Source organism: Grus americana, chromosome 2 (genome assembly GCF_028858705.1).
Source record: "Grus americana isolate bGruAme1 chromosome 2, bGruAme1.mat, whole genome shotgun sequence".
NCBI lineage: Eukaryota > Metazoa > Chordata > Aves > Gruiformes > Gruidae > Grus > Grus americana.
Genome location: NC_072853.1, coordinates 164,981,553 through 165,009,345, shown reverse-complemented (window position 1 = coordinate 165,009,345; position 27,793 = coordinate 164,981,553). Strand labels below are relative to the sequence as shown.

The window sequence follows — 27,793 nt, the reverse complement described above, 5'->3', positions numbered from 1 at the left end:
CCACATCCTTTTCCTGCACCATGACTGAGCTACTACACAAGCATCAAAGTCTGAAAGCTTCTGGCAACATGCAGGATCAGCTTTTGCAGACTGAACTCACTACATTGCAGCAGTCACCCACTCCATGCACAGTTATTCCAGTACTTCCTAGTGACATGAAGAATATTCCCCTATGCACAATAAACATGGGTGGAGAATGATGGGGTGCAAAAGAAAGAAGGTGTGGAGGAGAATACTCCAGCCGTCACCAATTAGTCTGGCTCACTGACCACTCCCTTGACATTTCCAAGTTCTGCCCAGGGAAGGGAACTCCACAGCTTTTTATGGGACAAAGTTTGCTAGATGGATATCTTTGGCTTATATATGAACAGGTAATTATGTCATTGATACTGTATCTACCTTCTTTAGGCTCTCAATACAAGGTGTGAAATCCAGTGCATTTTATTATTTCCTTCCTAAAACTTCCCAAATGTAGAATGCCAGCTTCATAGTTTATATTAAAGGGCATGGTGAACCATCCTCATGTCAACTCAGAGACTTGCTAGCAAGAAATAAGCAGAGTTGGGGAAGCAACCCTTCAGTGACCTAGGACATGTCACCTAGAAGACGTGTACTCACGCATGAGCTCATTGTCAAGTCTTTTTTTTTATATAGTCAACAGAAAGAAGTAGACATAAGAAGAAAGCAATTTGTCTGACCTATTTTAACTGTCTACATTAAACTTTCTACTTCTCTCCCATGAGTGTAAAGGAATTCTTAACAGCTAGCTCATATGTTGACATCTACGTTGTGGATATCTAAATTTGGACAGATTAACCACCCCACCTCCAGTCTCCTCTGAAGTATATGGATCAGCAATATGAAACTCAAAATAGCAAAGTTTGACCTACCACAAAAGCCTGAGAAGGAATTAGACTGTTTAGGGTGCCAATAAGTTGAGGGTGAAATATCTATGGTAATAGAAAAAATGAAGAAAATTTAATTGAATACCAGACAGCAAGAGCTCTATAGCTCCCCATAGAAAGTAGTCTGTAAAGAGCAATCTTATTGAGGCAAACGAAAAGAACACCACCATAGCCTTTCTATTGTCTTTAATATACCACTTATTATTTCTTGGTGTTTAAATATTTGGGGTTATTTTCATTTACTTGCATTAATCTTTGTAAATTCACTGAAATTAAAGTATCTGCATGGATGACAGCAGCTGAGAATCTGGGTCTATCTTTCTTTTAAAACCAAGATGACATTTATTCACTTTTTCCCCCTTGCGTGCTTAAGTGGAAAAGTCCCTAGTGTCCTTGTTTCCACTCACCATGTCTGTTGTCAATGACAAAACAGGATTTGAAGGGTAATTACATCAGGAGGTCTACGAGGTGGATTTTGAGAAAGGATTTACTGCTACAAGGGACAAGCCAGCCCTTTTCAGCTATACATGAATGTCTTGAGGGCCTCAGACAGAAATGCCACACCTTTGCCTGAAAGACTTGACAACCAGCAACCTGGATTTTGTCACAGGATTGCCCACAAGCAAGGATGCAGTCTGTAGGACATATGAACTGATGTGGGGGTCATGTGCTGCAAAATGCCCATTAATGACACATGCAATCAGGTAGTCTCATCTAATATCCAGTGTTTTCACTGTTCAGGAAAATTGTTGCTTTTGACTTCAGGAAACAAAATTTTAAAAAATTTCTTTTTCCTTGCATAGCAGAAAACGTCTACAAATTTTACTAGAACTCCCTTTTTTAAAAATGAAGATAAATGTGTGATTATAAAAATAGGAAATGGTAAATTGCAGATACTGTGACACCCATACGCCAAAGAGAGTCTAGGTGTTCAAATGTTTCTACATGAATTAGGATTATCTGTTTTATTGACTTCCATGAGGACTTGTGTAGGAGAGAAATCAGGGCAATGTGGTTTTGCAAGACAAAGGAATAACAGATAAGGAGGATTCATAGAATTGAGGTTTGGCAGGGACCTCCAGAGACTGCCTAGTCCAACTCCTCTGCTCAAAGCAGGGTCAGATAGAGCAGGTAACTTAGGTTATTCAAAACCCATTTCTAACCAGTTTCTGAATATCTCCAGGTATTGAGAGTCCACAAGTTCCATGGGCAACCTGTTCCAGCACTTGACCATTCTAACAATAAAAAAGTGGTTTCTTATCTTTAAGTTGAATTTCCTATATTTCTATTTGTGCTTGTTGCCTCTTGTCCTGTTGCTGGTTGCCACTGAGAAGAGCATGGCTCCATCTCCTTTACACCCTCCCATGAGATATTTCTACACATTGACAAGATCCCCTCAGATCTTCTCTTCTGTAGGCTAAACCACCCCAGCTCTCTCAGTCTCTCCTCATAATTCCTTAATCATCTTTGTGGCTCTCTGCAGGACTCATACAGTGTGTTTATGTCTCTCTTGTACTCAGCAGCCCAGCACTTGACGCAGCACTCCAGATGTGGCTCACCAGGGCTGAAAGAGAGAAAGCATCACCTCCCTTGACATACTGCCAATGCTTTTCCTCATGCAGCTGACAATGCTTTTGGTCTTCTTTGCCACAAGGGCACATTTCTGGCTCAGGATCAACTTCATGACCACCAGGAGCCTTAGGTCCTTCTCTGCAAAACTGCTTTTCGTCCAGCTGATCCCCAGCCTGTCCTGGTGCATAGAGTTATTCCTCTCTGAGTGCAGGACTTTGCATTTCTGTTTCTTGAACTTGATGAGGTTCCTCTCTGCCTGTTTCTCCAGCCTGACCAGTTGCCTCTGCATAACAGCACCTCCAACCACTTGATCTATCAGCCACTCCTCCCAAATTAGTATCATCTCCAAACTTTCTGAAGGTGCACTCTGCCCCATCATCTTGGTCATTAATGAAAACATTAAACAGCATTGGTCATGTTCAAATGTTAGACCTTTATAGTTCAGCCCAGTCTACCCAAGCTCTCTTTACAGTCAGTGCAGAAGAGGTAAGTGTCCTCAGGGAGCAATTTCTATCCCTTAATGCTAGATGCCTAATTTTGGACAAAGTGAGTTACTGCTTTGAAAGAGTCTATTTTTTCTCTCCTCTGTTTACTCAGACTGACAAGGGCAAACAAAAAAAATTCCATCCCAAAGTTTAAGACACCAAAGCACTAATGGTAAGTAAAACAGAGCACCAACTTCCATCTATGTCACAGCCTTTTCTTACTTTCAGTAGTATCTTTATTCCTTTTAGTAACACAGCCTAATAACTTCCGTGCATGTTTTACTTCAGCTGTCCCCGATTATAATTTTGGTGGAGGTTTTTTTTTTTCTTTTCCTTTGAGTGGTTTCAATTAAATTGAAATTCCCTGAAGATGTAAGAGTATTATAATTTGTCCTTACAAAGTACACTCCTTATCATTTCTGTAGAACCTGACAGCTCTTGTATTTCCTGGTCCTCTAGCTTTATAGAATTTTCCTAACATTTCAAAAAAACCTCTCTAAACTATTCTACAACAGATTTCAGTAAGTGTTGCTCAGCCAATTCAAGATAGATATCCTGATTTACACTTTCTGAAGATCTGATTCATTTCTTGATCATCTGCAAATTTTGCTGACATATAGTTCACTTTCAGGTCTTACATCAGATTAGGCTAGCATAGTTCCTTGTGGCAATCGCTATTAATTTTGTTTTCTGCTGCTTTGTTTTCTCTTTGTTTAGGGCTCAGACATGCAGTAAAATTTTTTACAGATTACAAAGTTGTTATATCTCAGCTGATATGCAGTAAGTATATAAGTCCCTTTTGGTTCACGCCAAATTCAAGGCAGTATAATTTAGTTTTGGTTCTCTTTCATTGTTGGAAAGTGAAGTTTCATTGCCCTGCATTCACTGTAGGCAAAGAACACACACCAGATGTTACCATACGCCAGCAGATGTGTGAAACTCTGTTAAATTATGGTAAACCAGTTATGTCTGAGCCACTCAGCTCTTCTGATCTCAGCTGATGCCTGCTTTCCTTCAAGGTAGAAACTTTCTTCACCAAGGACATTATCAAAAACTTGTTGAAAATCCAAATCCACTATATCACCTCCATTGATATGTGTGACCATAAAACCCAGTCTTTCTTGATCTTTGAAAATTTATGCCCTTCTGGGACATCGTGTATATAACTAACTGACACTTGATTTTTAAACAAACTCTAGTTAAAATGCCTGAATTTTATAAGTAATACAAATTTTCATGATACAATTCTTCTTCTTCATATTCTGCTGCTTCATACATACAGGTATGATAAAACACTGAAGGTTACTGACATCTAAAGGATGGTTCTGGATATCTGAGTATTTTGACATTATAATGACTTCAAAAGTCTGTTTGTTGGAACTGTTGCTTTAGGCTTTCTGAAAATTCAGATGGACATGAGTGGATCATTCGTCTACAGGTCAAGATTTTCTAGCTTATCTTTGCAACTACAGAAGCTATAGCCTTATAAAGCAGAGACTATGGAATACAATTCATAACTCCCTGTGCACAGGATTTCTGTTCTTGGCAGATTTCCCATATAAAGTCACCCATAAAATTAATCTAGAAATTCTTTCCTTCATTGGGATTATTTTCCCTATTGCATTATCTATATCAGATTTATTGTGCTTTCATGTTGTTGACTTCCCCAGAGACCTGGTGAAATGGCATGACTTCTTAACTAAAGACCATGGGTATTCAGTTGTAGAGAAATATTTATAAACTACCATGCATTTAAGAAGCATTAGTAGGCAAAGTAAAAAATTATGAGAAGTTTTCATCTTAACAGGCAGGTCAATTACCCTTTTGAAGCATCTGTGATGTATGTGGTACTTCACAGCTAATACGCATCTAATATGGGATCGTAAAGGTAACTACATGCTGCTCCATTCCAGCAGAGCTTTAAGTGCTGCTTGGCAAGGTCCTTCCTTCAAAATCATTACTCCACAACCAGTAAAATGTGTTCTCTATCTGGCATATCAAAGTTTTGCAAGAGCTACTTGATTAATTTTCTTTCCTTGACTGGTGGTCTGCATTTCCTGCCCTGGCTATAGGTGTAACTATTGGTTTTCAGTATCACACAGGAGCTCATAAAGACTCTGTTACCTAGCCATCAACATTACCATGAGTCCCTGCTTTCAACCCATCTGGCTGGATATAGGTCTGCTCAGCAGTGATGCTGTTGAGCAGACATCTATCACAACCAGAGGAAAGAGTAAGAGCAGAAAAATGCAGCTCTGGACCAGAGCCCTTTATTCACATTATGTCTGAAGATCATACCAAGTGCAGTACCTGTACAGTACCTTCAGATCAACTCCTTAACTCAAAATAATATATTTCCTTGAATGTGATGCCACCCTTAACACCCTCAATTAGCTCTGTTGCTGTGCTGAACTGATTATCTTGAGATAAAGCTGTTATTATGAAACTATCATTGCTCCCCAAACCCAAGCTAGTCTCTGTGCAAGGTGCCGCATGGTCCTAGCAGTGAGGAAATACCAGAGGTATCTTTAGCAAGGTATTTCACTATTTAGAACAAGCAGACTCCAGAGGAGTGGTCTTGCAGCTGGTGATGGACTCATGGGCAAGACACAGTCTCTGAACTTCAGCAACAGCTCACGAACTTCATATTTTCTCTGGGAAACAAGTCTACCCTTCCCATCTGAAAGCAGAACAAAAGTAATAAAATAAGCAATGAAAAGGAGTTATCTGTTGCTTTGGAAGGTGGTAAATACAATGAGGAATTGCCTGATGCCAAGGGAATAAATACATGATGTTGGTGTGAAGAAAACAGTCTGATATAACCTTGGCATTGACGGAAGGATGCTTGGAAATGTGGAAAAATTGCTAAGGTGTTCAGAGACAATGACCAAATGATCTTTCTTTGCCTTATCTGTACAACTCCTTGTTATTTTCCAATGCAAACAGGAGAGCCATTCTGAGGATAACAGCTTGTACTTCACTGAGCACTTGGACTTGACAATCTATGGTGATGTCCCAGATGAACACCCATTGGCCTCCTCTACACTTTTAAACAGCACCACAGAAAGCTTTCATGGGCCAAAGTTCAGCCCATCTTGATGAAAAAAGAACAGATATAATGTTTCCTGATTCCTTGCTGGGTAAAGAAAGTGATTCCCCTACTTTTGTGATTCCTTAAGTGCATATTGTTCAGTTCTCAGGGAAATGTATCCCAGAACAGGCCTGGGACTATAACCCTGTCTCTTTTGTCCCTAAGGAGATGAACACCGTTTGTTTTTTGGGGTTTTTTTTGGTTTTTTTTTAAAGTTTCATTCCTACGCTGAACGATAAGTTTAAGTCACTGCATAAGCACTAGCAAGTTGCATAATTATTTTTTTTTCCACCCACATTTCCTATTGTCCTCCTTTTCTATTGCATCTTGAACAGCCCAAGTTCACCCAGCTGTATCCCATCTTGTGGTTAATGAACTCATTACATTTGGACAGTATTAGGACCTTCCACAGCACGTGTTCTTGCAACACCAGGGATGGAGTTCATGTCACATAAATTAAGCTGTTTGAAAGTAAAGCTAGTTTCCTTCACCTCCCTCCATAGTGAACAAAAGATGAGCAGCACATGAGTTAGCCTTGGTCTGGGATGATGAGCTACTCACCTTGGAAAAAAAAGAGCTAATAAAGCAGAAAATCAGTTTGATTATCTCAGAAGAATCTGTGTTGAGGAGGGACAGCCCTGAGCATAGTAGAAGTATAATCAAAGGAGGAAGAAAAGCAATTGAAATTAAAGTCAGTGGTGGGACAAGATGATGTTAAGCTGGAAATTAGAACAGAGCTTCAGACCATCAGCAGATAGAGACCCTGGAAGTGCCTTCCAGAAAGAGGAGGATAGTCAAGAAAGGTTACAATTTTAAGAGGACTCTTTGTAATGCGAGTATTTTGTAAACCACTTTCTCTGACACATGGATTATTGGATTATTTTTTTCTTTATTTCAGCAGTTACAATGTCCTTTGCACTGTCTCACGAAACAAGGAGACACCAGATGACACAATGATGAGAACGTTGCAGGTAATCCCAACCCTTTCATCTCTTTGCCTTAGCTTGTCTCTAGATAGTTTGCCTTTTGAAAAAGCTGGAAGTCCTAATATCTTGGGTAGCATTGCAAAAGTATTCCATCCTAGAAAACTGATTTCCCAAGCGATGGTTCAGAGCACTTACGATGTCTTACCTGAGGTCACGTTTCAGAGTGCCCAGTGCCTTAAAAAGGTGTGAATATCCATGACTTGCAGCACTGAAGATTCTTATGGGGATTACTTTTTAAAAACTAAATTCTAGACAACGTAAATATTCAGCTTGATTTACATACCACTGCTTCACTATTATCATGAACAAAGCAGCACTACCACTTCTAGAAAAAAAGTAAATATGAATGAATGGAAGTGATCCATTTCCATGTAATGACCTTCTCAACATGTGATTAAACCCGATGATTTCTATGTTCATCTTCATGATTTGTTTGTGGATTTCCGTGTGACAATTCTAGAAGATAAGCTGGCCCTATGGTGCCCTATTAAGTGACCCTATAAAGTGGCAGAATATGGTCCTAATTGAATATCTGGGAAGGTTTGAAAAATCTAGGATCAAAACAGTAATGTAAACATATATACACAAATAAACTTAAGCATACATGCAAAATTTCTTGGCCAAGATATATGTTCTCTTCTTTTATTAATTCAAGAGGTGTCAAAAAACCAAAACAAACCCACCAAATCACGACTAGAAGAGATCAATTGTATCTATTATAGCATTGTTTTTACCCCTGTGGAATTCTAATTTACTAGAGCAGAGTTCTTATATACAGAAGTTGCGTGAACAGGAGTCAATGGGATCTATAAAAAAGTGGGTTATCTTGCTATATGGAATGTAGCTGTTGAGGTAATAGTTGAAAACCCTGGTTATGAATATTAACACATGTGATGATGAAGTTTACAAATTGACAGGATGGTCATCAAATCAGATGCAACTGAACTTGGTATGATTCACATTTTCCTTTAGAAATTATGTGGAACTGGAATATTCCATGTGGTCCAGAAGACAACCAAAATGTTATTCCTTTTCATTGAATAGCTTTGACATTTTATTCCCATGCATACCAGTAAAACCTGGGATATAAGGACGTAAATTCAATCAGGCTGAAATCCCCCTCGTCTCCAAAATGCCCACTGCTCAGTTTTAAATAGGTTGAGTCATGTTTCAAAGACACACTGAAAATGCTTCTTCCCCATGGGTAGTGTTTCAGGGCCTTGGGTGAGAGTCATCTCATTAAAATGTATACCTCTAAAACTGGGCTAATTTCCACAGATTTCTTGTATAGTCGCTGAGACATAGCAAGCAGAGTCAGTAGATTTCAGAGCACAAGTTAGATGATCCTACATTATGTATCTCATAGCATCAGATGAATTGTGCCCTATTTCTCTATATTTTCTATCAGGAGGGCGGGAGGGAGCAAGGGAAAGCAAGAGAGAGATTTGAGACAGACACACAGCATAAAAAATTTCAGCCCAAACAGTAAAAGTTTGCCAAAGCTACACTCAACTGATTAGTAGCATCTTATATTGGGAAGCAAATTAATGTCAAATAATGTGAAGTGTCCAGTAACAGAAGATTTTCTTGTTGCTCCAACCTCTTCCCTTTACTTTCCTCACATTAGATCGAGACTAAATTCTGTTCAGGTCTTAATTTGCAGCCACCTGGAGTTTAATATGTAATTTAAGCTCAGCAGAAATGGCATCAAAGAAATGGTGTCTTGGGAAGCAGGTGGAGCAGTCATACAAAGCAAAGATTATTTAGGTTAGTTGCTCAAAACCCAAATTAACTAAAATCTGTGGCCTTAAAATGCTGGTATGGTTCTACCATGTTGATCATCATCATGTGCCTTTCAAGCACTTTGGGGATGAAACTTTGACCCTTCGGAAACTCAATAGGTCAAAGGATTTTGGCCAAAGATTTCACAATTTCACCCTAGTATGATACAGCAATTCTCCATTATTCCCCTGTTCCCCTATTTCCTTGTATGCTCTGTGGAAAGGATTTCTTCTAATCTCTTACAATAACTACAATAATGTTGCTGTAGGCAGGCACAGCTTCACAGGTTGGTTTCTCACAGAAATACAATATCTGCCCATCCTAGTCAGCGTTTGACAAAAACGTTTTAAAAAGGAAAGCAACCTAAGAAAGAGAAAGCTCTATTGATCTCCAGCACTGGGAGATCCACTTCAGCAGCCTCCAAAGGATGCAATTTATTAAGACGAGAAATAAAGATGTCCCAAAGCCCTCGTTTCTGCGGGCTGCATTATTAATGACCCTCATGCCTGCAGATGGCAGAGAGCTACAAGCAGCCTTCATGGGTTTTCCCATCCCCAATAAGGCAGAGAATTAAAGGTGGACCAGGACAACAAAGCAAAGGAGACACCACAAGTGTTATATGAGAGCTAGCTAGCAGAACATAGGCCACAGTTTAATGGTTCATCTGTGCATTGGCTAATATCCTGATAACCTCTGAGACATCCTTGCTTGAAAGTAATCTTAGGAACTAGGTAGTGGTAGCACAGAATAACTTTCAGTTACATTTACATTTATTTTCTGGCTCAGCCCAGTCTGGTAAACTGGCAGCTCAGGGTATTTTGTTTCTGTTCCCTGGGAGCGCATTCTGCAGCAAAGACCAGCAGTTTATTTGAAGCACCAGGCAAAAAAACAACACTAAAAAAAAAAAAATCCTTCAAATGCAGTAGAAAAGGTGAGTTCACATTTTATGGTATTTCCTTCATCACATCCCAGAGTTAACTTTTGTCCCTAGAGTTTGTTACCAGCTGGAGTAAATAAAGCATGGGATGAGTTTGTATGTTGTTCTGAAATGCGTAACTCACTGGGGAGACCAGGGTAGGGATACATAAGGGAAAGAAAAGAATGATCCTCTCGGCAAATAAACCGAAATGTCTGATAACCTGAAGTCAGCACAGTGTGAGGCTGTTTTGGACAAGCAGAATAAATTTTGTGATGGATTCAGGATAGGATGATACACAGTCACTGTGCAATGAACTAGAGGACTCTCCAGGGTACAGCTTGGCTGCCATTAGACATGTCCAAAGAATTGGATATTTTATTGAGGGCTGCCTTATTCAGAAACAGCCATGAAATTAAAACACTGTGTGAGGCAGAGAATAATTTTTCCAATAACATTTTGCACATTTTGGGTGTCTGCATGTCTCCCACTTACATGAAACCAAAATTTTGTGACATGTATTTGGGTATCCTTTGGTTTGTTTAATTTCATCCAGCATTGCTTGGCGCTAGTTGATCACAAAATCTTCTTTGATGGGCAATAATCACAGGTTTTACAGAAATAATTCTGGTTTATGTTCTGCAAAGGAGTGGTTATATTCTGTGTTATCTTCAAGCCAGTAATGAAAATAAACATAATTTAAAAAAAAAAATAAAAAATAAAAAAATGCAGATTACATTAAAACAGGTCTGCCAAAAAAAAAACCAAACCAAACCAGGACATTAGGACTTACAGGTCATAAATATGTAGTTGGATAAACTCTAATTACAGTAATATGTTATTCAGTGTCAGTCATCCAGCTCCAATGCAAAAGGCCAGCATCCTCCTTATCTTCTAAAACAGATCAGCATGTCTCTAAAACTGAAATTAATGTGGGTTTTTTCCCCTCTTCCTTTTTAATCTGTTTTCCAAAGCAAGCCAAACACCCCAGCATGCTCACGCACATAAAGACATCCTGAAGGCAATCTTAGTCTTTTAGGATTATTTTACCTACAAAGAAGTATACACTGCTGTTTGAGATATAATGCGTATTTGTGCTAAGATTACCACTCCTATTTTGCATATCAATGAAGCCATAAAGCAAATAAAAGGACCACATTTCTGAAGGTATAAGTAGCAACTTCTGCTCTGAGTGACTTGAGAGAGAAATGAGGGTATTCAGTTCTTCATATCTAGATTGCTTCAGTATTACAGATATACACAGGATTAATTTCACTCTGAATACCAGCTGTATCTCCTCTGATCACTAATATAGGGAATAACACAAAATTCTCTTTATTATCCTTCATAATGTTTTCCTTTTTAACTATTTCCCATCAAATTAATAGGACTTGTTTGCATTAGCTGAATGGTAGTTGAGATTTCTCCATGAAAACATGAATTCTCTCCTTCTGCTGGCCCTTTGTGGAAATGAGATGCCCACCGTAGCGTATAAATCCCATAGGAGTGCTTCCAACTGTCAGCTCTTGACACCTGCATTAGGCTGTGGACATCTCTCTCTCCAGCTGTAGCCATGCTGAAAAGAACATTAGTCCCAGTCAGCTTAGAGATGCTAATCTGTGCTGCACTACCTCCGATCTGCCCGCTGAGCTGATCGTACGAGCATTGCCTAACCCAATTTACTCCACATAAATTGGATTATTTTAAATAATGAGGCTTTGCTAACAAAGGTAGATGTGATACAGTCAGGTTAGGGAGCACTCTCACCAGCAGCTCAGCTGGCAGATTCAAGAGGTGGTGACAAGATGGTGGAGTTGGCTGGAGGTGGTGGTGTCTTCAGACAGCTACAGGACTTCACAGCAGTTGCATAGACTTCAGACTACAGAACTCATAAACTCCAGGTCTTCCTATGACACAACTCTGGGGTTTTTTTGTTTGGTTGGTTGGTTGGGGTTTTTTTTCCCATTTTCTTGCATGTACTGTTTATCACTCTTGATGCTTATAATTTTAACTAACAACTGGGTAGATTAATTCCATCACTGTGTTTAGTTTTGAGCCCCTCACTACAAGAAAGACATTGAGGTGCTAGAGCATGTCCAGAGAAGGGCAACAAAGCTGGTAAAGGGACTGGCACACAAGTCTGATGAGGAGCGGCTGAGGGAACTGGGGTTGTTCAGCCTGGAGAAGAGAAGGCTGAGTGGAGACTCTCTACAACTACCTCAAAGGAGGTTGTAATGAGGTGGATGTTGGTCTCTTCTCCCAAATAACTAGCAAAAGGACAGGAGGAAATGGCCTCAGGTTGTGTCAGGGGAGATTTAGATTGGATATTAGGAAAAATTTCTTCACCAAAAGAGTGGTCAGGCATTGGAACAGGCTACCCAGAGAGGTGGTGGAGTCACCATCCCTGGAGGTGTTCAGAAAACGGGTAGACGTGGCACTTCGAGACATGGTCTAGTAGACATAGTGGTGTTGGTTGATGGTTGGACTTGATGATCTTAGAGGTCTTTTCCAACCTTAAGATTCTATGATTTTATGATTCTATGACTCTTGACAGAACAGGTGAAAATGGGCCTTAGTAATGCATATATTGTAATTCTGTGATGAGAAACATTTTTCAGTAAGAAAATATGCAGCAAATTCTTCTGCTATTTCATTCGCCATTCAATCCATGTGTTCTTATCATGCACATTAAATGGTGCATTGTCAGTTTAATTCGTTAAACACTTATTGTGGTTCTTTTTTCATCTCCCTTACTTCTTCTTTCCTCAATACATAACCAACATATCATTTTGCATCCCATGTGGGATTTCTCTGATTTAACCTAGTAAATCTTTTAATTCCTAATTTGGTATTCTGCTCTAATACATTCACCCATGAAAAAGCCCAGAAGGCTGAAGCTAAGAAAAATCACTTCCATTTTCTTAGATACTACTGAATGGTTTAATGTAAAATACACATGCAGTGCACAGTTTGTGATCTCTGATTCCATCATCCATGAGTTTCAGAGCTGAGTCAATCCTGATCAGCTTTTTGATGAAAGGATAAAGATTCAGGTCTAGGCTGGAACCACTTAACACTGGTAGGTTACTGAAAGAAAGCAGTTGCATAACAGCAAGGAACAGTTCACTAGAGAGCTTGAAATTTTGCTCCAAACCACTGGTGAGAAATGTAGATATCAGCACAATTAGTCCAAAGTGGGACTTTGAGTTTTTTTAACCTTGCTGCTTAGTTATCAGGACTTTCCATTTAAATTAATGGTTCAAATTAGTGTTAAAATAGCAAACAGGAAATCTATATTTTAATCATAAATACTACTTCCCTTTGTCATTTACATTTTTAGCTTTTTTCCTAAAAGAAAGATTGATGATCACTTATTTGGGACACACAGTTTGGAAATTCTGTTTGATAACTGGGGAAGGTATTTAAGAAAGGCTTTAAGGGGATGTATACTTTAACTACTATTGTAAATCCAGTTTGCTCTGTTAGACCATGCCATATGATGCATTCTGATTTACTTTATAGCAATTCATTATTTAATCATGATTTAGTGTGTCAGAATTGAACAGAAATTAAAATTAAAAACACATTTGGAAATGCATACATGCACAATGCTTTAAGTCCCACTGCCCTGACAGCGGAAGGAAAAATAAAGCTCCTCATGACATTTAATTTTATTTATAATTACCTGATGTCCTGAACAAAGAAAGTATCATGTGTTGGCAGTGAACTGACTGTACTGCTCCTGGTCACCAGGGCTCAAGTTCTCCCCAGTTAATGATTAGCATTTAAATTGTAAGCAGAGATATTTTAAACTCTTTTTACTGGTAATAAAAAGAGCCAGACACCTCCATTGCATGAATCATTTTTTGACTTCACTCATTCTTTGCAGATGCCTAGCTCTCTTTGGTTAAAGAGAAAGTCTATACTGACTGCACTCCTAATTCAGACATGATAATGGAGTTTGCTTTTTACTACCATCCTTAGGGTTTCACTTCTAAGGACTTCCTTCTGTCATAGCTCACAAGTCCTTTCACTTTTTTTCTTTGTTATACCTCTGTTTCACTAGCACTTTGTGACCCCTAAAAGATCTCCCAGCTTCTAAACTGCACATTTGTGTGCCAGTTTCAGTCAATATTGTTTTCTTGGAAATAAAAGATAACCCCTCTGATTGTGCTCAGGGTCTTTAATTGCCAGGAGGCAGAGTGGGTGTTCCTCCTACAGGGTTTCTTCAGCAAACACTAAAACAAAAAATAAGTCTCATTGCTAGAGAAGTCCCATTCTGCAGCTAATTTATTTTTTCCTCCAAACCGGGTTCCATAATTTTCCATAATTTGTTTTAAAAATCTCCTATATATATTGGCAAATATGGAAGTTGCTGACTTATGTCAAGACTGTTTCTTAAACACAATTTTCTGTTGTTTCTTCTATTTCACTTACCTACTTTTTCCTGTTACAAGCCTAGTTTTGAGAATTGATGAGTACCTTCCCAATGGAGTTGGGTAGGCTTTAAGATGTGTCTACCCTACATGGCCCACAGCACTCACATTGCAGAGACAACCTCCCCATTTGCTATCATTTACAACACACATTAATAATCCTGCAAGATCTGTTCCTTCAGCTCCCACAGTGTCTATGGATTTAAAAATGCCAACAGTATTAAGACAGACAGATGCCTATTATACTATTATAAACAAGAATTCCTACGTGCCTATGTGAGCTACAAAAGAGAAAGAAAGTCAACCAAATAAAGACCCCTTTCTGCAGGGAAAGTGCAATTTGTACTCTTTGACTTCTGAGCATATCTAAAACACTAAAAGCAGACGTGAAGAAAATACTCTAAAATTGTTCTTGTTGTTATTGTCACTAAGGAAACGACTTCCTAGGAATCTGCAAGTTGAGTATACAGACTCTTTGATGTGCAGCCAACTCTCTCTTCCAACACGTTTCCCAACTCTCTGGAGAATCTGGTCTGCCTACCAAGGGAGACCTCTCCTGCTCTGTCTCAGCAGAGTCCTTACTTCACGTGGAGATTGAACTCTGATGCTCCAGAAAAGCCATAGTCCAGACTTGCCACAACATGAGATATCAAAACATAGAGTCATGACTAAGCCAAGGGATTTTGTCTTAAGATAATCCCCTCTGCAGTCCAACAGCACTGCCAAGAGACCTAGAATAGCACAGGAGCTGGGGAATGTGGGAGGCATAAAACAGAATTTTTTCTATCTGTTCATTTGTGTTGCTGTTTTCAGACATACTTCACCTCCCTGCCCCTCCTAGCCCAAATAATTTAGATGCATGCTTTTTTTTTTTTTTTTTTTTTTTTTGCCTTGAGGCCAACAGGGTACATATAGGTTATTTAACATCTTCAGCCCTTCAAATAGAGTGGCCATCTGCAAACTGCCTATTGGGAATGATGTATGAAATTTGATAATCTCCGAACTGTGCCCAGGCATTGTAAAGAAGAATCTCAGATGACCTGTCTGAAACCCACTCAACATGCCATGCAAATAAATTAACTTTAACAATAATTTAATAACAGTTTAGTGACCAAATTCCAGAGGTCCAGGATGTTCTCTAGTGGTCTTTAATTTCTCAGCATTGGTGCAGCCAATGTATTCCACAGTGGCAGAGTCCCTTGTATCCCAAAGAACTTGATAAACAAGGTATTCTGCTGAAATACAATCAAAGAGGAGCATGCCTGCAGATATCCCATCACCAGTTCTGCTGCAGACTAAGAAGCAAACAGTGGCTAAATGCATTGAAAAGAGACATAGTTTATAACAGGCAGGAACTAAGGAACAGAATTATTTGTTTTAATTACCAGGGACTCAGCCAAGACTAACAGACAATGGGCCAAATAGCATACATGGAAAGACTTCACTCATATAAAATCATTTCAGAGCATTTGAGCTTTGAAAGTACTTTCTTGTTACCATTGACAGGTGTCCATGTCAGATCCTACTTCCTTGGCAGTGTCAATGAAGGCTTATGTACTGTTATGTTTATCCAAGAACCAGAACATCTCCCCATAGACAAGTTTACTTCTGATGTGTCCCTAGCTCCTTGCAGTCTCTAGTCTTCTATTTCCCTTCCCCTTGTGTAAAAGCATAATCTGTCTCCCTGTAACTCTCCTTTGTGTGGCCTCTAGACCAAAAATGCTTAAAAGGTCTAAAAGCAAAGTTTGTCCAAGTAAACAGCTGGACCACAGTGAATCCATCTGTCAATGGCAACAATTCAATAACCACTGAGCAATCCTCTACCAAGGTAAAAATCTATCTGTCCAGCCAGCCAGGAGCCTTTGCTTTTATGTTAAATTCATCACCCAACTTTGTATCAGAAGTATTTTGGCAGCTAGGTATTTGTGAATAAGAAGGAGCTCAAGGAAGTGAACTGAGTAGCCAACAACCACCAATGGTGGTTTCATAGCCAGGGCAAGGAAAAGAAATGGACTTTAATGCTACAACTACATTGCTAAATACAACAGGTCTGGGACCCTTCCTTAGCCTTGAGATCAAGTAACATGTCATCACTTTTCTCCACTCTGCTAAACTGCTATCCTAAACTATTTTATCCGCTCTGCTAAAACCACAAATTAGAATAGCCTCATCCAAACTGCCTATGAGAACAGCCTCTGGACCATGATTTTCCCTCAGCATTGTTTGTAATTGTGGTGTTGGCCTTTATTTGTTAAATATCTTATTTATCAAATGTTGCATAGAGAGCAACTCATTTGGAAATCAGATTCTCCCAGGTTACTGCACATTCTTCCTGGTTTCCTCCCATTACAGCAAATGTAAGTGATTATCTGTTTTCCCAACCATTTCCAGCCTAATTGGTATTCACGCCAGTGCTGAGTCAAGCAAATGCACCATTGCTGAACAGATCTTACTGAAAGCAGTTTCTTCCACATCGAGGGAGATTTAACTCATCTTGAAAAGACAACAGAAATTTCTGTCATTGCGTATCATAAAAATAAAAAGGCACATTGCAAAACCTAAGCGATTGATAAATGTTTGACGATGAGTCTGTGCTTCTCTGAGCACACAGGAGCTCTGAGGTTGTGAGTTTTCCACAGATCATTCCTTGTTAACTGCCAATCTAGGATAATGACTGATTCTTTTAAGAAATCCTTTGGGACAAGAAGTGTAAGTACTCACTTTTAAATTCTATAAATCTATGAAGGAAATATTTTGATATATTTTTAAATCTATTAAACCTAGTGTCCCATCCTTGACATGGAAAGCCTTTGTTTTGTAAGTCCATCAAGAGAGTTAAAGAGTGTTTTGATAGCAACAGCATACGAAACCTCAGATAAATTGTACGTAACTGTTACCTTTTCTTCAAATTTTCTAAATATCTTTATGCAAATCAAAGTGGATTTCTGTCCAGTAACTTCAGACGTATGCTTTTTGGATGTTTAGAGATAACCGAGTCATCCCAGACTCCCTTAATGGACAGTGGGGAAAAAAAGCCATTTTGGGGCACAAGTAATCTGATTTATTTTAAATTACTGCTTCAGGAAACAATGAATTGAACCCTATATTCTTATGCTCCTTAGATGTATTTCAGATATAGATATTTTGTAGAAATCTATTTAAACGGTAAGCTCTTCAGGTGTCTCAAGTGCAGGGCATGTGTTTTTGCAGTGGAGCTTCATTGCTATTGGAGCAACAAGAAATCACCAAACTAAGAAACAAGTTTCAATGTACAGACCGATTAATTTAAATGATTTATTTTAAACGAATTCAAAGAACACTGGTAGAATATTCGCTGAGACACATCTTAAGAAATCAGGGTCACCTCTCATTGATTCACTGGTATTGTAGTAGGGCCAAGTTGCAACAAGCAGGAAGAATATATTTGACAAACATTTCAACATCGCTGACATTAATAACAGTGGTTCCTTCCCTTAGCTCATTGCAAAACATTGTGTAGGAGCTCTTTCAAAACTGCTCATAGGAAACTAAGAGGGGAAAACTCAAAACAACAGGTGGAGCAACCTGTAAGCCACACTGTACTGCGCCTGCTTTGTATTGTTACTTATGGTTTACTAAAGACTGCAGCCTACTGATATAAATGATAAAGAATAAGGTGTGGAATCATATGGAACATTTTGTAAAGCCAGGCATGGAAATATAGAGCTGCCAGCCATGGGTCTCATCTTAATGTTGGCTGAAGTCATGGTATTAATAAGAAGAGCCTGAATCCCAACTGAACAAAGAGGGCACATAACAGAAAGGGTACTGAACAACTGTGGCTCATAGGGGAGCAGAAAGTACTTGGAGGAATGTGCATTTGTTTACTCTTTTGCTCATTTGATTATTAAATGGGCTGGCAAATCAGTATGGTTCATTTCACTGAGTATGGAGGAGTTTTTATCTTTTTAGAGACTAGCTCTTTGTTGAAGGCTAAGGTCAGCTTCCAATGACATCACTACTACCACTTCAGTTTAGAGCACGTAAGATTTTTTTTCTTTCTTCATGTTCCCTTACATCAGTTATTTTTCTTAGTCTTCTTGATCTTAGAGGAGAAAAAATTGCCACAAAGTTTAACATAATGTTTAGAAGTGCTGAAAGTGAAAGCAGGAGGATGACGGGACAACATTCTGATGTAAGTTGCTCCACCAGCCAAGGAAGTTAAGTCTTGAGATGCATTTTGAGGAAAGATGGAGATAATTATATGTTAAGGGCAGTTGCAGAGATGTGAAACAGCAAGATCAGTTCAGCCATCTCCAAGTCTGCCACCTTCATCTTTGTCATTCCTGATACAAATATACACTGTTCTCAGTAGCGCAGGTTATGAGCTCTGGTCTGATCTTTTACCTGTTGCAGACTAAATGTAAATACTGAGGCACTGACGCTGGTCATTTTTCAGAGTCACACAGATGTAATAGCACATTGGGGTTATGCATTTTGGAAATGGGAAGGACACAGCAGAAAGCATAGAAAAACTTTGCAGGCTGGAACCAGCCCATGAATCACAAGCTGTAACATTTTGGGTTAAAGCTCTCAAAGCTGATTTATAAAATGCGAGTTTGAACATGCTGCTGAAGAGAATGATATGGATTAGCTTGGACATGCAGTCAGACATGCCTGCATATTCTTTACAGAACTCCGGACTGAAGCTGGTGAATCACGGACATTCAAAGAACCTAGAAGTAACAGGGGACAGAAAGCTGGACAACAAAAGAGCTGTGTCTTGGACACCCAGAAGTGTCAGGATAAAGTAAGGATATTCAGTCAGACTGTCATAAGGAAAGTAAAGCGAGATCATAGGTGTGATCCCAGCACATCTGCATGTGCTTTTCCTCTGCTTGGGATTAGGACAGTGGTAATGCACAGATGAAGGGAGAACGGCTAAGGCAACAGGAGAGAGCCAGCACGGACTAATGAGCTGTACAAGGCAACACATTGAAAGATGAAGCACAGGCTGGGGATACTTCAGACATAAATTATATAAGGAGAAAAACACCTTCTAGATTATTCAATCACAGGATGACCAGGAGATGCCTGAGGTAGTTTAATCTGGAGAAAGGCAAATGCAGTCTCAAGGCTCTTTCAGGGAAAATAATTCCAGGAATGATTTGTAGCTCAGTAGATACACCTGCAACGTCGCAATTCCTTTGTGGCCCAGTATCTTAACTGTCATATCCCAAGACAGCAATACCAAAGGGTATTTCCAAGCCCTGCGTATAGGAAAATCAGCTGAACTTCTTGTGTGCGTGATAAGAGCACTGAGGCCAAGATTTGATCAGTCTCATTCTAAACCATCAGGAGGGATCAGAAACCCAAGACAGGATTCAGACTGCAGATTAAACCATCTCAGTGGCATTCATTGAAGACTTTTCAGGCTAGAGTTACAGAGTTCACTCTATAGTAGATACCTGTACATATCTACACTGACTGGGCATTGGACTGGGGCCAGAATCAGCAGCCTGAATGCTGATGTTTGGGGTCACCAGTACCCCAGGGTATTTTACCTGCCCTCATACAGAGGGTAAAAGATCTGGTATAGATAAGTTTCATACCAATAGATCCCTAATGGATGTTAGATACCCCAGGGGATCTCAGATGGCACTAACACTTGTGTTTAGGTGACTGAACCATGTCCTAAACCTCCTTTGACCGTGATAGGAGCTTATGTACTGAGATACAGGTAGACACTTCAAAATACACACCTATATTTAAGTGTCTTAATCTGTACGCTGAATTTCATTTCTGGTCAGAATGATAGAAACGATCTTAGCAAAAGAGACCTGCAAGTCTTCCATAGACAGGAAAGGGAATGAGTTGAATACCAGAGGTGAAAATCTGTCAGGGGTACACTTGCTGGGGGAACCAAAGAGGCTGTGACATTCATTTCTTCTCCTCTGCTGAATAACATTCAGATTGTGGCAGTCTCTGAAGGCTCTTTTCCATGACCATCATTACTACATCCAGCTGTGGTGCAAAGAGCAAGTCAGAGAACAAAAAGCTAGAGAATATAGACCAGTGTCCAGAGACTTGAATGCTGAAGAGAAGCAACTTCAACATGCCTAATAATGGCTTTTCATGCTGCTCTCTCTCTGCACTCACCAAGTACTATTCTCTAATGAAGTTTGTTCCAGCTGTTCGCCCACTGTACATAATCATCTCGGCTAACTAACCCATTCACTAGCACAAAAACACCATCCAAGCTGTCAAACTTCATGCAACTTGAATGAATGAGTGTGGATTGTGGAATCTAAGGCTCCAGTGACAGCTGTGACACATTCACAGCCTTAGTCATGAAGAGCTTAAGCATCTGCGGTATTTCTGATGCTCTCTCATCTTCCCTGCATCTTGAGTTAGAGCACAAAACTCCTGGAAGGAATCCAAAGATCCAGCTCTCTAAAACACAGGAAATGAGTAACTTTACTAACTTTAACTTGGGCCTTTATATAATGCACTTGTGCTGGCTTCTTTATATAATTTGTTTCTAGGCCAACTCTGAGAAAGTTCTGTTGTGTGTCCAACATCTTAGATATGTACTAAGCCCAAGCTCGTATTTGGCATTTGGTACTAGTTACATCAGTTTAAGAATTTAGATACATATATAAATGCCATTATCACAAAAATTGCTTTTTAAAAGGAAATGCTTTTTACGAATGTGCCTTTTTTTATATTTTTGCTAGAAATAAAAAAAAAAAACCTTCCATAAACCTACTTCAAAAATGTGACAGTAAGAGCAGAAACAGAAATGTTATTACTTAATAATGTCTTACCATTCCAGGAAAGGAATTAATAGTTAAGGATATCTTAGCTATTTTAAACTCGCTTTCCAAATAAATATAATTTCTTTCCGCTGTGGAGATGTTCATCTCTTACTACTACAACTTTAATTCTAGTCTACATATCAATGTGTTCTGAGAGGTTCATGTATTTGTTTTTTTTCATTATTTGGATTTCAGTAAATATTTTTAAAGGCCAAAGTTAAGGAGGAAGGTGTTAATTAAATCCATTTATCAACCAACTGGGGGATTTTGTTAGCTTAGGACAGAGGGTGGAGGCATTGTAATAAGAAAACATTGAGCTATTGATTTATGGCAAAAAGCTGGCTTTTAGGTCACCTAATTCTAAGCACGTCAAGTGTTCTAGCTGGTCAAAATGTATTTCACAAGGTGCCAACCCTAAGCTAATGAGGTCTGGTCAGCATTCATCTCCATCTTCTTGCAACTTCCAGTGTAGCTACTCACAAGTAAGGTGTACTAGATGAGGCTTGGAGCTTCGCACAGCTTCTGGCTGGCTCAGAGAACAAGCAGAGCAAGAGCTTGCATCTGCCTGCAGAAAATCATGTAGCTGTCCTAGATGTGTCCCTGTGTTGACGTATCTCCACCTGTTCACAAAGCTTCAGTTGGCAAATCCCTCTTAGTAATTGGACGTACTCTGAGGACAGAAAGCGTCGATATACTGAGGAAGCCTCTGAGATTTAAAATAATCAATGAATAATTAACAACAACAACAACAAATAAATAGGATGTAGGATGTTGCTTGGGACATGTGACATGAATTCTCCCTGCAAGGGAGAGGCTGAGTCTGCCATTGGTTGAATAAAGAGATGTGGGTGAGGAAGATGCGGGGGACACCACAGCAGGCTTATGATTTTCAGAAAATATTTATCATGATTTGCTATTGCTATGAGCTAGCAAAAAATTACCAGTCTTCCCCCTGAGCGAAGATGGGAGCAAAAGAGGAATTACAATTCACGAGGATATCTGTGAGATACTGTGGAAGGATTTGTCTCACTGATTTTGGATGTGTATCTCTGAGCCAGCTGCTGCAAGAACCTCCATAGACTGATTCATCTGATGCACTTCAGGATGAGATGAACCATCCTCCCCACTTACAGTGAACTGGGGCGATTAGCTTGGATGTGACCATCTAGTTTTCAGATGCTTAAGGGAGAGCAGATGAACATCACCCAGGCTGCCAAACACTTCTCCCGAGTGAGAAAACCTTCCTCCACATGAAACAAATCATAATTTTGCCAGGGAATCCTGGGAGCCAAGTTTTCATCTTAAGAATGAGGCAATTTATACCCCCTCCACTCCTTAGAGATGGACATAATGATACATCTGCTCCCTGCAAAAGAAGAACTTTATTCTGTTGCATTTCCCTTCAATAAGGCATTTTTCCTTAAGAATCACCCCCCAGTCAGAAAGGACAATATACTGTCCTTTGCAGGAAAAGAAAGTAGCAAAACTTGCTTCATTCTGAGGAACTAAGGAATAAAAATAATAATAATAAAAAAATCTAGGCTATTAACCCCCATGCAGATTAAAAGGGCTTTTCCTGCTCTAACGCTCAACTCCATTTAGCAGACCCAACAAGTCATAGATAACGGACTATAATTATCCTTCCGTTTGCAGCTTCTGAGCAATCATGAGCCAATCATCTCTAACGGAGTGCAAAAGCCACTGCGATTGAGGCTTTCTGTGAAATGCCTCAACATTGGGTGGACAAACCTGCAAACATATGTGGCAGAAGTTTAATGATGTATGTTCAGTAAAGAGCTCTTAGACTTCAATATTCCCAACATGTTATAAAAAAAAAAAAAAATTATTAGTATTGCTATTGCCATAACTATTATTAAGAAGAAAATGAATTAGACCTTATAAATACTTATTCTCTTTTCTGTCAGGGTTGGAGTGAATTATGAGGTATGCTAACACTAGAATTATTGGGTTAACTTGTTGGGGGGGTTGGGTTTTCTTAAACAGTGGTATCAAGCAGAGATTTTCACACCTTTTAAAACCTTTTTTTTTTTTTTTTTTTTTTAAGCAATCTGTCAAGTAAATAGATAGAGCAGTTTCAGAACATAGTCCTACCTTAAGCCATCCAAGAGTAAAATGTAATACCTGAATGAGCAGGAATGAGACTGTTGGATGTCTCCAGGGCAGATAAACTCTAATGTCAAATGCAAATCAACTCATTTCATGGGACAATTATCTCAGAAGAATTTGGTTTCAACAGTAGCATAGAATCAGAGCAGCAAACAAGAGTCCCTGCAACTGCGTCTGTATATTTCTGCAGGAATCTTTCCAAGGGAATATCCCTCAGCACAACAGCCGTGTTAGCTTGAAATGCTCTGTATGATGATGCTTCTACTTTTTCTTCAGGCGATGAAATGATTTAACACCTCTTAAGAAGTTCTACCCTAAAATTATTAATCCAGCTACTCTACAAATCAGCCCATCAGCTTGCATGGGGATGCAATCAATGAACCGCAGTGAATTGCATAAACAAGACTTGAACAATCTGACTTGTTTTACGTGAGTTCCTAGCTTGTCTTGTGGAGATAGAAGTTCAAGCCTAAGAAGGCAGATCAATAAATTGAGAGAGCAAAAGGTGGTCAGAGAATAAAACACAAGCAAAGCAATGACATGGAGGACTGGACATTCTGCTGTGAAGCATCCTGCAAAAAAGTCTGCCTTTCTTCCCATATATTTGTGCCCACTCAATTACAATCCAAAGAGCGTTTCAACAGCCACCAAGGACACATGATTTCTAGCACTTGTTAGTGCTGTGGAAAACTACCAAATACCTTTCTGTATGCAAAGCATTTCTTAAGAACAGAACAAGTTCAGCACCGAGAGAACTGGAAAAGTATGTCATCAAGGGATGCTGTACATATCGGGTAGCAGGAGTACTCTAAAACAGAGCAGTGTTACAGCTATCCTTGATAATCCATTGGCAGCAAAGATGACTTTCAAGTTGGGGATAGGAAAAAAGAGAGGGTTCCTCACTGGTGCGTTTATATCCCTTTCAGTGGAGTTGTTCCACTTCTGCACTGGTGTGGAAGACTCACTCCAAAATCCTGTTGACTGCAGTGTGTACCGAATCCCGCCCCTGCTGTCTTCACAGGTGATATGGGATGGCTGGATGTGAAAGGAGAACAGGGAATGGAAACAAAGGAACATGAGCCAACACAAAAATACTTTTTGCTGACTTAAAGGTTGAGGCTGCACTCTGTGAGCCAAGTAGTGGGGTGAAATAAAATTCAGTATAGCCACTGACTTCTATATCCTGATATGAGTTTACCTCTCCTGAGAACCATGGCAAGTAAATAACTCCTCCGTTAAATCAGGACTAACCTGATATTTCTGCAGGTCTTTCCACCAGATATGAGTTACGGCATGATCCTGTCCTGAGTTTACTTTTTCTCAGTGCTTCTTAACTCAAATACTCTGGTTTCATTAAAAGATAATCTGAGCTAATTTAGGAATTAGACTGTTTGTACTAAGTGTGCTCAGAAGGAAGGAAAGGAAAACAAAATCTGCTACGCTGAAATGAATCAGCTTGGGGACATGGGTCTTAACTTGTCAAAGGCGTAGGCACATATGGAACTCAACCTCAGAAAAAATATCTCCAGGATGCCGGCTCAGCCAGCCAAATGAAGAGAGATGCGATGAACAAAGGTCTGAACGTGATCAACAGTGCAGCCCACAATCTCAGAAATCTCTGTTTTTCTCTCCCTGGTAGCATCCCACAACAAAGCTTCTGCCTTTGTGTTTATGAGTTTCACATATACACCGACTACAGCAGATCTAGAGAGCTACATGCGGCTGTGGCACCACCATGCAAACAGCAGACATCTTAAATTTACAGGGAGGAAGGAGCCCTCCTGTTTTCTTGCAGAGACCCCAACAAATGACAGAACGCTAAAGCCAAGGAGCAAACACAAAGCTAGCTCCGTGTTTAAAGATAAATATGTGTGTTTATCACACATAAAGCCCCCCACGACCTTGGAGTCTGTTCAGTGCCAATGGTTATCCTTCCAGTCACTGCACACATGCCTTCGATTGGAGAAAAAAAAAAACAACAGAAACCTTCCACTCTGCGATGTCCGAGATAGATTGCCGGTACAATAACAGATCAATTGTAGCTGTCCTGAATGAACAGCAAAGCAGTAAGCATTGCTTTAAGCACATAGAAACAGGGGTAAAAAAAGGTAGAAGACCATAACCCAGAACTTTAACCGAGACACAAGCAGAGACATCAACTTTAGTCCAACTCCCATTATTGCACCGAAGAGCATTCCTTAATTATTCATCAAATTGGAGCAGTGATGCCTTACCCATCCTATAGGACAACTTCTTTCAAGACAGCTCCAGTGTGTTTTGCATTAGCCAAGTACAGACGCTTGATTAATACATTCTTTCTCTGTAGCTATACCGACACCACTTTAAGGAGTTTGCCTTCATGCTATCATTGACAGTAACCTTAAGTAATCATATATTCCCTTCAATTAGCATGTGCTAGCCATGGAAACGTTTCCCCACTGTACCTGACCAGTGTTGCATATAACATCAAATGAAAATCTATTTGTTGTTTGCTGATTCCAACAGATTAAAAAACAAAACAAAACAAACATATCCAAAATGCTACTTCAGTTACGTAGTATATTGCCATATCGGTCCAACACTTGCACTGTAATTAACATACACAAAACGGATGCCAATCCATAATACCCTGGGAAAGAATCAGGTCACTTTGCTGCCTTATTCACTTTGGTTATTATTTTTTATTATTATTATAATTACCTCCAGTGCTACTCCAATATATTATTAAGCTAAAGGCCAGATTCTGTTTACCAGCAGATTAGATGCAGAGGAAAGCCACTGACTTCCAGGGACTTCTTCCAGACCTGCTTCTATCTAAGTGGGATGATCGTCTGGCTGTAAACACCGGTATGTAACTAAACAAATCTCTCTCTCCTTTTTTCATGCATTTTCCAATCCTGAACAGCATGCTGCATTATCTTTCTCTCCCTGGCTGTAAACTCTTCAGATTCCAATACATACCTGAGTAGTTCACATGTTAAATTCACAGCATAGCAGTAAAGAGTCTGTCCTGTATGCTATCCCTCTGACTTAAGATGTGCTTTGCATAAAGATGGTATTATTAGATCCAGCTGTTCAAACACTGATAAGGAGAAGTGCACAGAGGCATGCAAGCAGAGGTCAAAGGCACATTAACAGCAATTTTTACTACTGCCCCACAGTAAAAATAGAGAAGTCCTGGTGCGCTGCTTGAAGGGTGAATCAGAGTTTCTGCGGCAGGTGAAGATGCAGAACTGCAAAGGGAGCCTTGAGCTCGAAAATGCCAACAGCAGCACTGGGTCTGTTAGCAATCAGGTTTTATTTACCAGCCATATTGTGTTAAAAACAGACGTGATTCCCATACCGAGCACGTTAACCTGTCACCACTTGCAAAGGGAGATTTATTTGGTCGAAAAGAATCAAATTATCTCGCGGACGCATCCTCAAGAGCCTGCGGTAGCGGCTGAAGGCAGAAAGCCTGCATGCAATTCCCCCCCAAAAGAAGTATTCCCAGGACCCGGGGAAGATGCGGGAAGAGCCGGTAAATCAATGTCACTCTAAGACAAGCCGGCGGTTCCTTTTCCCTCGCCGGCTGCAATCGCGGCGCTTTGGCATCTCCGGGGTCGGGCCGAGCGGGGTAGAGCCCGGCTGCCGCTGCCCTCCGGCCCCAGCCCGGCCGGGGAGCCGGAGCGATGCCACCCCGGCTGGAGGTGGGGGAAGAGACCGGAGGAAAAGACTTACCATTGCAGCAGGGATCCGTCCCGGTGCTGGAGATGCTGCATCCCCGGCGTGCCGGGGCGGGGCGGGTGCCGGTGGGGTCGGAGCCAGCAGCGGGGGGGACGCTGACCGGTTCCCCGGCAGAACCTGTCCAGCTCCGGCTGCCCGCGGTGGAAGTGAGCGGCCGGAGCCGGGTTCCCCCCCGCCTCGCTCGTACCGGGCGGAGGAGGGGTCGGCGCCTCCGAAGGGAATCCAAATTCCTCCTCCCTCGCCTGCCGGTCATGTCCAGGCTGCCTTTGCTCAGGGGATGGGCCAGGTCCTGGCCGTGAAGGAATTTGCCATCGCTAAATAAATAAATAAAAAAGCAAAACCAACCCCCAAAAAAACCAAGAAGGGAGGCAGGAGATTTACAAACTTTTTTTTCTTTTTTTTTTCCCCTGCTTTTTTTTTATGCTTTTTTTTTTTTTTTTTTTTTCAGGGGGGATTATTCGTGCTCGGGAAGTGGGGGATGGGGTGGGGGAGGAGAAGCGTGTTCAGGCTGGATCAGATGCTCTGCCTGCGAGTCAAGGCTGTGGTGTGCTCGCCCCTGTATTTCTGTGTGTGTGTGATTCCCATACCCAGACAATGCTCTGCAAAGCGAGCTGGTCCTGCGGAGAAATGCAAACACCTCCTCCCCCAAGTGCCTGAGGAAAGGAAAGGCGATACGGAACCAATGGCTTTTCCTTGGCTCATCTCATTAATACGGAGGAAGAGAAGGAAACCAATGAGGGCCAGCGGGAGGAGGGGTTTATTCAAATTAAGTTTCTTAAATCAAACACTTTTTTTTCTCCTTTTTCTTTCCTTCTCCTACCTCCCCCAAATCCTTCTTCTCCCTGTCGCTTGAGCACTGTTTCTGCTGTCCCGGAGATTTTATTTCTTTTGTAATTAATGTGACAGGGTCAGCAAAACCCGGTGACGGCAGGGAGGATGGCATCGCTGCTGGGAGGCAGGGGGGTGGAAG

General features: G+C 40.4%; 1 protein-coding gene across 11 annotated transcripts in view; it reads right to left on the bottom strand.

The window, feature by feature from the left end:
- The window catches only part of ADCYAP1R1 (ADCYAP receptor type I), a 146,267-nt gene extending 118,727 nt beyond the window's left edge, over positions 1 to 27,540 (bottom strand). For 4 of the 11 annotated variants that reach the window (XM_054817232.1, XM_054817234.1, XM_054817237.1 and 1 more), the window contains exon 1: positions 26,818 to 27,539. The gene's annotated coding sequence lies outside the window, so the exon portion shown is untranslated. Of the gene's footprint in view, positions 1 to 26,817 lie in introns of all 11 variants that reach the window. The other 7 variants (XM_054817230.1, XM_054817231.1, XM_054817233.1 and 4 more) reach the window with 4 other exon arrangements.
- Positions 27,541 to 27,793: the final 253 nt, after the last annotated feature.